Source organism: Pseudopodoces humilis, chromosome 2, assembly GCF_049639895.1.
Source record: "Pseudopodoces humilis isolate 2021_Gansu_Grassland_sample_001 chromosome 2, ASM4963989v1, whole genome shotgun sequence".
In the NCBI taxonomy this organism is placed as follows: domain Eukaryota; kingdom Metazoa; phylum Chordata; class Aves; order Passeriformes; family Paridae; genus Pseudopodoces; species Pseudopodoces humilis.
The window spans coordinates 3,817,482-3,826,347 of NC_142201.1; positions in this window are offsets into that span (position 1 = coordinate 3,817,482).

The window sequence follows — 8,866 nt, forward strand, 5'->3', positions numbered from 1 at the left end:
AAAATGGTCTGTCTACAATAAGTCTGCATTGATTGGGACATAAAAAAAAAAAAAAAAAGCAAAAAAAAATCTTCCAAGGAGCAGCAGCAGCTTCTTGTAATTGGTAATTGGTTCTATTCAGATCATGGATGGTTTCATAGGCTTTGGGCTTTAGGGAACTCAGTCGAATTTCTGCCATTGAAGCATTCAGCTATTCAAACAGAGCCCCTCATTGTCATTCAGAATGCAAAAAACTCATTTGCAATTTCAGCTTTGAAAGTGGTTTTAAAAGGACCTTCCTTCTACCTGAAGGAAGAAAGAATGGGAGGGAAGTAGAGAGGAAGTGAAGGGAAAGCGTGGTGAGGGAGGAAGTTCTCGACACTCAGAAGACCTGGAGAAAAGAAACAATAAAGAATGAACATGCCCGAAATCAGAATTTAAGGCAATGATCAGCCCAGTTTCTGGCAGAGATGACACCTTGGCTCAGTCATCCCTCAGTTTCTAAATCAGTCTGTCTCTCCTCATTACTGACCTCTTTCCCTGACTGGAGATTTCTTGACTATTTTCTTGCAGCATAGCAATTTGAAAGGAAAATATGAGCTATTATCTTGTAGACTAGGTGAAGATAACCACAGAGGGATGTAACTAAGAACACTGATTTGGTTCTACATTTAGTCATGATTTTCATTTTAATAAGATTTAGAAATTTTTCAGTTCTGCTAAGAAAGGAATTGTAGCCCCAGTCAGTTTAAAAACAAAACCAAAGAAAGCAACATACAGCTCTGAGATACTAACAATAAAGAAACAAAACCTGGAATAACTCAAGAAGCATTTTTTTATCCTTTTCTAAATGAAAATATGCAAAGAATTTATGAATATTAGGCTGAAATACAGTCCAAAGCATTCAAATCTTGATATTCTGGATCAAACTGGGAAATATTCTCCATCTTCTGTCTGATTCTTATCTGTTTTAAAGATGACAAGTTTGAACCACTCTTCCCCAGATTTTCAGGTAAACTGAAGCTTTGTCACTGCACCCATAATAAAAGGAGATAAACTCAAAGAGGGATAAAGGGACCAGGGGTTAAGAAGGGAAGAGGAGCAGAAGTGGGAAAGCTTTTTAGTAGCTTCCATCACTCTGGAAACAGGAGAATCAAAAGCCTTGTGAGAACAGGTTTTTCCTCAGAAGACTTCATGCCCGATTTGATACTGGAAAGATTCAGATAAATGTTGAATGCTTGTCAAAAGCAATCGCTAAACCTCCTGATATTCACTGGCTACCAAGCTTAATGCTCATATCTATAAGCTCACAGTCAGCCATTTTTTATCAGGGCAAGCTGCAAAAAATTAAATATTTTCCATGAGACACTTAAGAATGGAAAAGGAATTTCTGGTTCTCCAAGTACCATTAAGAAGATACCAGTTGAAAAGCCCTGTTTGTTACCACGCATCTGGGAATGCTCAAGATGGGGAAACAAAATCTTAATCATCTGCGTGCAACTACTTGTGAAAGCATCTGTGCTGCTGTTACCTATCTATTCCACCCCAAAAATGCAAGGGAATAACTACAATTTGCTTCGTTTGAAGCCATTGACTGCTCCAAGCTGATAATGTGCAGGAATATTGTTATCTGGCAAAAAAACGTGCTCTCTCGCATGACCCGTTCTTACAGTACACACACAATTAGCCATTCAGTCTTGATATGCTCATGAATTAAAGCAGCAGCTTTCAAAACACTCTGGATGGCTTAATGCACACTGAGCTTTAAAGCATAAAATGGGGATTATTCTTTTTACCCTGCCTGAAGTTACTCTTTTCTCGTGCAGCTCGTTCCTGGGGTTCCAGTGGCATCTGGGAGATGTGAACAAGCCAGCTTTTCCCATTAGGTGGTTCTGTGAGACCAGGATCAGTGGGAAAAGGAATTTCCTCTGGATACTTGGTCAGATGACTGAAGACCTAAGTCAGATCTCTATGAATTCTTCCCATTTTTAGAACAACTTGGAGTGGGATTAGTCTCTCTCTCCTCTTCCCAGGTGAGTGTTTATACTCTTATACACATACTAAAGCAATGAATTAATTATATTCTACTTAAACTCAGCAAGAAAATGGATTGAAACTGGGCAGCAGATTCAAAACTTATTAGAGAGGAGAGCAGCTGACAAAGATGTTTCTTAGAAATCCATGCTAGAGTAAGGCATGGAAAAATCCAGTCTGTGGGAAGGATTTTAAAGCCCGTGTATGATTCATGTTTTCTTTAGAGAATACCAGATTTTTCTATTTCAAGCAACATCATCAAAACATAGGGAAGTGATTATTTTTTTGGTGCTGTAGACTTCTCCTTGCATTGCACCTTGCAAATAAACAGAGAAGGTAAGATTCTCACTGCTTCAAGGACTGTCAGCTAGAAGAAAAATATTTCCTTTCAGAAGGGAGAAGCCAGGAGAAATATATATATATATTTAATTTTCACATCTTCATACAGACAAGTTTGTGCTTGACATATGAAATAAGGTAGGGGAGGAGGGTGGCAGGTAAAGTAGGTAAATAAGAAAGGTGGGGACACAGCACAGAACCCTTCAGTCAGCTCTCCAGGGTGGAAACATGGGCTCGAAGAAGGGCAGGGAGATTTCTCTCAGTGCTAACTGGTTCTCACAAGAGGATGTAGCATAACATGACACCCCAAGCATTATGGCACTGGAGATATCCATTGAAAGCCTCCAGATGAAGATGAACTGAACCCCGTTTGTGTGTCTGATGTGTGTGCAAAGACAAGGCATTAAAGACCACAGCATCAAACAATTGTAATGCCAAGATAGGATGGAATGAATTACAGACACTGCAATCAGAGCCACAGCTGTGCCACATTGTACATATCATAACCTTGCAGCATGAAAGGGATGAGTCAAGAGGACTGTTTCATTTCTAAATCTGATTTTCCATTATTTGGGTTAGGAGCCAGAGCGTTTTAGCAACAGATCTAGAACTCCTCTGGGTTTGGATGCAGGCATGTCTGTATACACACAACTGCTTCTCATTGAAAAAAAAAGTGGTAGGAAAAGAGGAAATTTGAAGGAATATCACAGTTTCAACAAGGCTTTAATAAAAAAAAAAAACGTATTAATGATGGCTTCAAAGCTCTGCAGACCTCTCTTTAATAATTGTTAAAGTGCAATCCATTAAGGACTGTAATTATGTGGGAAGAAGCCCTGGTCCTGAGCCAAATACTGATTTCTGTTACCTGCTCTGCATGCCAGTGGCTCACAAGGAGCAGCAACCACATAAACAAAACAAAAATTGGACTATGGGGAGCCAATACCCCCCTGGCCAGAGTCAGTACAGGGAAGGCATCAGGAAGAGCAGAGTTCTCCATGCCTTGGGCGATGCACAGTGTCCTCCACATTTTCATCTTCCTGACTCCCACCTGCTTCCATGCACTGGAGAAGAGATGAGATCTCTGCTTACACACTGCTGGGAGCACGTGTGAGCATGGCTCTCCCCAAGCCTGGTGCAAAGGAGGGGCCACAGGGGAGCAGCAGGACCGCGGAGTAGCGATGGAGCAAGGATGCAGGGTTGCCAAGCAACAGCCTACCACGGGAGGGGGGAGTTAAAATGGGATATAAACTGTGTTTGGTCGTGTGGGGCCACAGCAGCCCTCCCATCTGCTCTTCCCCCTGCTTCCATTGAGTTGTGGGTCTGGATTTCACCAGAAGGTTTGGTCACACCTGTCTCCTGCACCACGAGCTCCCGTAGGCTCCTCCAGGAGGATGCAGCAGGGAGAACCCTAAGAAATATTTCCTTTGCCAACTTGTCATGGATAATGCAGCAAGAGCAGGAGCAGGCTGCTGTAGGTTCTCCAGACAGCCTGCCCCAAGACTCAGGAGCACAGAGTGAAAGCAGACCTGCCCCACTCACACATCTGTGCCAGGGATGCTCCATCCTCTGTCTCAGAAGCACAATCTAGGGGAGATGTTTTCCTTCATAGCATTCTGTGCAACAAGGGCAGCCCCTGTGTTATTCCCATCTAAAGTTCTTGTTTCCATTCTGTGAGGACATAAACATTTGAGGGTGTGCCTTCCGAGGAGATCTTCCAGAAGATTTCAGTCAAGGGCCTAAAAGCTTTCAGCTTTCACCTGTTCTGGTGAAGAGGGACCAGTTTGAGAGGGGATGGAATAAACAAAAATAAAAACTCCTGACAACTCACGGGGCTGGACCACAGATGCTGGAAAGACTTTTCTGAAGGCTGACCCCAAGCCTCTCTCTCTGCAAGGACAATCTCCCACCAGGCCAGCTCCTCACGGCCATGCCCCACACCACAGCTTTCACCAAGCCAGCTGCTGCTTCCAGCTGTTCCTGTGCTGCTCTGCCTCTTCCCTGGTGCAATTCAAGATTTTCAGCTTAACTACAAAAATTATTTGTGACCCTCCCTCTTCTGTTAGCCCTTTCTTGCCTGTCCACACTTTATAGCCATTAGCACCAACAAACTGTGCTTATACACCACTGTACAAATAATTTTGACTTCATATTGCTTTTTCTATAACTTATCACTATTTACAGACAAAAGAAACAAATTATTACAAAGGAAACTGCATTTGCATTTACTATTAAGTACAGAACAGAGGTTTTACCAATGGAAATAGCTCATGGGTAAGATGGATACCTTCTCTGTGCATTTCAGGTCATTAAATCATGCAGGGAAACACAAAAGGTTAGAAGAGAGACACTTATCTCTCTTCCATCCATCTATTTTGGTCTCCTTTAATAGACAAAAGAGAGGAGAAAACACATTTAAGAGATGATTCTTTCCATTTAAAGTGATTGGCCAAGGTAGAACAGAAATCACACCTTGGAAATTCCCATTCTTCTCTCTCTCCAAGTGCTGTGTGGAGAGGCTACAGTGAATTGCACCATAAACACTTCAAATTAAGCGAGATGAGCAATGTCCAAAGCAGCCAACTGCTGCTGAGGTTTTAAATAGCAGCAAGCCCACAGGCAGGATTTGAAGGCAGCTAATGGAGATCTTGGTTTTTGGGGAGGAAACTTTTCTACGAGAGCAAAAAAGCACTTGGCTGTAAGTCTGGCAAACAAGTGGAATTTCGTATGCTGGCTGGAGATGGAAAATTACTCCAAGTATTTTGTGGGAGAAGTTTGGTGGGGATGTGTTAATGGAGCACTTTAGCAGTAGAGAAGAATTATGTGGTGGAGAAACCATGGGATATCCTGCCCTGTGAAGGGTTTCAGATTTAAATGAAACATGAGTGACAGCAATGCATTGAACTGGTATTAAAGGAGAAAAATCAAAATTGTCATCCACTGGTGACAACACATCTGTAGTTCTGTGTACCACTTCTCAGACCCAGAAAAACTGAGGTACACTGGAGTGAGTCTAGTGAAGGACCACAAAAAGGGTTAAAAAATTGGAGAATCTCATCCATGAGGAGAGGCTGAGAGAACTGGGACTATTCAGACTGGAGAAGGCTCAAGAGGATCTTCGTAATGAGTAAAAATAGTGGATGGGATGGTGCAGAGAAGCTGTAGCCTGACTCTTCTCAGTGGTATTCTGTGAACAGACAAAAGGTGAAAGACACGAACGGAAACCAAGCAGCTCCATTTAAAGATAAGACTTCATATATATGTAAATAATGCATTTACTTTTTCAGTGAAGGTAAAAACCCCTGGCAGAGGTATCCTACAGGGTGTCTGTCCTTGGAGTTATTCAATATTTGACAGGGCACAGTCCTGAGCCACTGCTGTAGTAGCTGGCCGTGCTTTGGGCAGCAGGGCTGGTCTAGACCTGCCAAGGTCAGCCTCATGGCTCTCTAGTAAAAGCACCAATTCCATTCTCCACAGAGAAGCTGATCTGGTCCAACACAGACTGCTTCTGTGGTACTTCCTGTTCAATTCCTTGGGGACTAATTTTTGGGTTGGGTTGGTGTCCTGGTTTGTCACCCCAGGACAGTTGAGTTTTTTTCTTTCTCTTTTTTTTTTTTTTTTTTTTTTCTTTTGTATTGCCACCTGTCAAAAAGGGTCTCTTAACTACCAACTCCTATTTTTAGGTAATGGTGACTCATTTTAAAATTTACTAACACTTACCACAGTTGGGTTTTCTCTGAGTTGAAGCGCTCATAAAGTTTATTGAGTAAACAGCATCAATATCATCTGTGCGAGAGGAAAAATGGGGAAATAAAAAGAGCTTTCCTGCCTTCCCTGTAAAGGAAGGTGGGTGTGGTGCAGGCCACAGTGACGAGCAGGGAAGGATTTTGGCATGTGGCAGCTGGCACAGGGTGATGCTGTTTGTCTGCAGAGCCCACGGGGATTCCATGCACCCTGCTCCATCCGCACGGATCGCCTCCTTGCTGATCCATCCCTTCCCTACACAGTTCCCCCTCTCCCCACCTGACATCCCTCTCACACAGGATCCCTCCCTGCTCCCATCACTCTCCTGCATATCTGGGTCCTGTCTGTTCCTGCTATCTCCTTTGAAACGATACCACCACAGCACAATGATCTTTAAGCATTTTTCAGTTGAAGGTTAAGCCAGAAATCTTAATAAGGTACATCCTTCTTGCATAACATCTCCTGTCTTCCCTGCACAGCAGCGTAGAGAGAATAACTTCTTACTGTTTCAGTCTCCCTGTTATTGTTCAAAATGAGGGCAGGAAAAATAAAGCTGTGATTAACTAGTTATAAGTCAATAAATTAACCAAGAAGATACTCTATCAAAAAAAAAATAAAAAGTTTATTTAAAGAAAAAAAACTCACAGAATATGCTAGATGCTGAGGCACAGAATTATTGAACTGTACTAACTTTCACACTTAAGTAGAAGTTTAAGGTTGACCAAAAAGTTAATTGATATAATGCCTCCTTTTTGGAAAAAGTTGAATTCAGTACTTTTGAAACATTCTGCTGTATGAGCTCAAAATTTCAATACAGTTTCTTAACTAACATGTTCAAATGTCAACAATGATTTTTTTCAGAATAAGAAAAACATAGTAATTTCATTTTTTTCCACATGAATTTTGGGATTCCTGTCAGTTTAGAACTGAAATTATAGCAGGTTAGCTTTTGTCATTGGACATTACATTAAATCAAACTTCTGTTTTTCAGTTAGTTTTGATACACGTACCAAGAATTTCACTGTATGGAGTGGTTTTCTAATTGTATTTCTGTATTTAGATGTTCTTCCAGACACAGAGGAAAAGAAGTTTGGTGATCTCACTTTAATCCCTAACAGATAATTATCATAGACCGTGGCACAGACAAATCTCTGCCCTCAGAATTTGCAAAAGTGATCAGCAGCTGTTTTAGGACATGACTGATGGGAGCTGGCAAAGCTTTGTTGGAAAATGGCAAAATGCCTACATGTGCACATCCAGCTCGAGTGTCACTGAGTTTTCACATAAGGAATAAACAGATCCCCTAAAATAGCCTTTACAAGATGAGGGAAGGGAGAGGTGAGATCTCATTTGTCTTCAATAGTTAATATTAAGAAATGAGTTCTCAATAAGTCAGTACTTGCTAATCATGACACAGAATTTTCCTCTATGCACTGGAAGTCTGCCCCAATCATTTCTTGTACCCGATGCCCTTCCACGAGTGAAACACGTATTATTTAAACCTATTGACAAACTCAGCTTATTGGAAGAGATGTTTCTCTAAAGATTAACAGGAAGCTTTTTGAACCCAGCATTAAAAGCAGATCAGACACGGCCGCCACACACAAACCTTCTCAGAACATACAACGCGAACTAAGATCTTCCAAATACCATGTAGTTGTGTGTTATACTAGTTTATATCAGTTTTCTTTCCCGTACAGGGTGGCAAATGACACGGGGGTGGCTATTTCTGCCGTTTCAGATCGTGTCCTTTAGCCCCAAATGGGGGGGCCGGCAGGGGAAGATGTCCTTCGTGCCTCCCCCCGCCGAGGATGCTCCGAGTTCGCACAAAAAGCCTCTCCCTTGCGGGCTGTCCCTTCGTGGGACTTGGTGGGATCACAGGGCTCTCCGCCCTTCTCCCGGCGGCTCCCGCAGCCGGCACCATCCCCGCATCCATCCCCGCCGGGCACCGCCGTGTCCCGGGGAGCGCGGGGGACAGGGAAGGGACGCCCGCGGCGGGGCTCACCGTGCGAGATGCTGTGGAGCAAAGCCAGCATCCACATGCCCCCGCCGCTCCCCCGCTCCGGCCGCCGCCTGGCTCGGCTGGTGGCTGCTCGGAGCCTGCGGGGCCGCTCGTCCGCCCAGCGAGCGCTCAGCCCCGCCTGCAGCCCCGCGGCTCCGCCGACACTCGCCCGGCGCGGGGGGGGGGGAAGGGGCGCCCGGGGGCGGGGGCGGGGGGCGGGTGCGCGGCGGGGCCCAGGTGTGCCCTTGGCCCGGGGAGGCGCCCGCAGGGCGGCGGGGGCAGGGCCACAGGTGACAAAATCCTCCGGCGCGGCCACACCAGCATCCCCGGCAGCAGCAGCGGCGGCCGGCCCCGAGCCGCGGCGAGCCGGCTCCTCGCACGCCTCCTCCTCCTCTTCCTCCTCCTCTTCCTCCTCCTCCTCCTCCTCCTCTTGCTGCTGCTGCTCTTGCTGCTCCTCACACGGCTCCCCTCGGCCCGGCGGCAGGCGGGCGGGCAGGCGGGCACATCTTCCTCGGTCGCCTGCTCCTCTGCTGGCTCCGCTGCCCTCCCGGGCTCGCTCTCCGGCAGCTCGGAGCGCTCGGAGCCCGCTGCTCACCTCCCCTGCTCCCGGCGCGGCGGAGGGACCAGCGCTAACCCCAGCCCTCCGCTGCCTTAAAGCACCACCAGGTCCGCACAGCGCAGGGGAAAGCGAGAGCCAAAGCAGCGGGTGCTGTAAGGTGCGCTGGGATGCGGCAGTGTCGGTGTGTGCACGGCGTGTGGCTCCATCACCCA